Source organism: Bradysia coprophila, assembly GCF_014529535.1.
Source record: "Bradysia coprophila strain Holo2 chromosome X unlocalized genomic scaffold, BU_Bcop_v1 contig_44, whole genome shotgun sequence".
Lineage (NCBI taxonomy): Eukaryota > Metazoa > Arthropoda > Insecta > Diptera > Sciaridae > Bradysia > Bradysia coprophila.
This window is the reverse complement of record NW_023503337.1, coordinates 711,490-713,180: the sequence shown is the minus strand read 5'-3', so window position 1 is coordinate 713,180 and position 1,691 is coordinate 711,490.

The following is a 1,691-nucleotide window of genomic DNA, read 5'->3' as shown; positions in this document are numbered from 1 at the left end:
AAAATATTTGAGTTTAATCTGCCCGACCCGAATTCCCTGGAATCTGAAAATCAATAAAAGTTCAGATATTTCAGGTCAGTTTAAGATATACCTGAAAGAATTTTAGATAAACCTGAAATCTTATTTAAATGAAATTTTACTGATTTTCAGATTTCAAGAAAATTGAGGTCAGTTAAAAAATTGAATGCATTCTGTTCCGAGCCTGAAAATCGTTAAAGGCACACGGTACTAATTTAAGCTTGCAGTCTGTAACACAAAATATTTCTAGAATTTAGCTGCTTTCTGAAGATGTTAAAGTATGGTTGCAATAGATGGAATTAAAACATTTGATCTGAAGGTTAATCGAAAGAGTGCCCTGGATATGTTCTACATGGGTTAAGATAATCAAACTATCTAGAAAATGTTATTGTTAAAAGCCTTCAATGAGTCTTTAAGTCTTTTTTTGCATTGTTTGCAGATTACGGCAATTAATGTTCGCTCGCGATAACTTGTTGGTCAAATTAGTTCGAATTAAACCGCATTTTCATCATCATCGACACGGCTTTACATGTATACCTTCTAAAAGGGATGTATAATTTTTAACAGTAAAGTAAGAAATAAAAGGCTAAATGAAAATGAAAGTAATTTTGAAGTACAGAAGAAAAAAGCAATAAAAAAAGTTATGCTAAAACCACCGACCAATATTATTAAAATTTGTAAAATTCTAGTTTAACGGAAGTAAAAGACGACGGAATCACTGCAAAATGTTTGATTCTGGTACCCTAAAAAACTTTTAACATCCTTCTGTTAGGTGTTAAAGATTATTAGTGGCACATTGGAATCACAAACTGTAGTGACCGTAAACAATAATAAAATACAAAGACTTTCTGATTAACGGTTGTAATTTGTTCAACGTACACATAAGAAATAAAGGGCACGACAACTAAATTAATTTCAATGATCGATTGATTTAATTATGCTCCAGTTGTTAAAGTGTTAAAAGTTGACCTTGAAGGTGGATCAACATCTTATCGTTTCCTTAAAATGTCTACTTTCTACTGAAGATGTAAGGTATTGAATTGGATGAAGGAAATTGCACTTACACATTAAGTATATTTTCGTGATGATAACACAACAAGACACGCATTTTCTTTTTGGAACTTGTCAATTTTAATTTACCGCGCAATAAAGGTGAATTATCTCGTTTGCCAAAAAATAAAAGTAAAATTTGTGCATAAAATAAATTCAAAATTTCTACCGACCCATTGTCAAAATATTGTTAATTTTTCTCCTCCTTTTGTATAATATTTAAAATATGCAAGTTTACGACCAGCACGTTCATCAATACACTAATAAATTAAGGTAATCCCTTTTCAAGTACATGATATTTATATTTTTTTTTAAATCGGCATACCCGAAAGAAGATTATTTATTAAAACAATAACGATTATGTGCTTCATGTAAACCAATAATTTTGCTGCAACTTAAAAAAAATTGTTTCTTAATCCGCAAAAATAATTTTATCAATCAAACAAAACGAGTAGGTATCCAATGGTTGTAAGTATAATTTTTCCACCGTTGAATACATATATTCGATTTACGTTAAATAAATGTTGTTTCCGTTTGGTTTGGTTCATAAGATTCAGTTTACGTTTTTTCACAATTTATACGTACAGCGACAGTTGTGTAGATTTTATGCTTGTGCATGCATT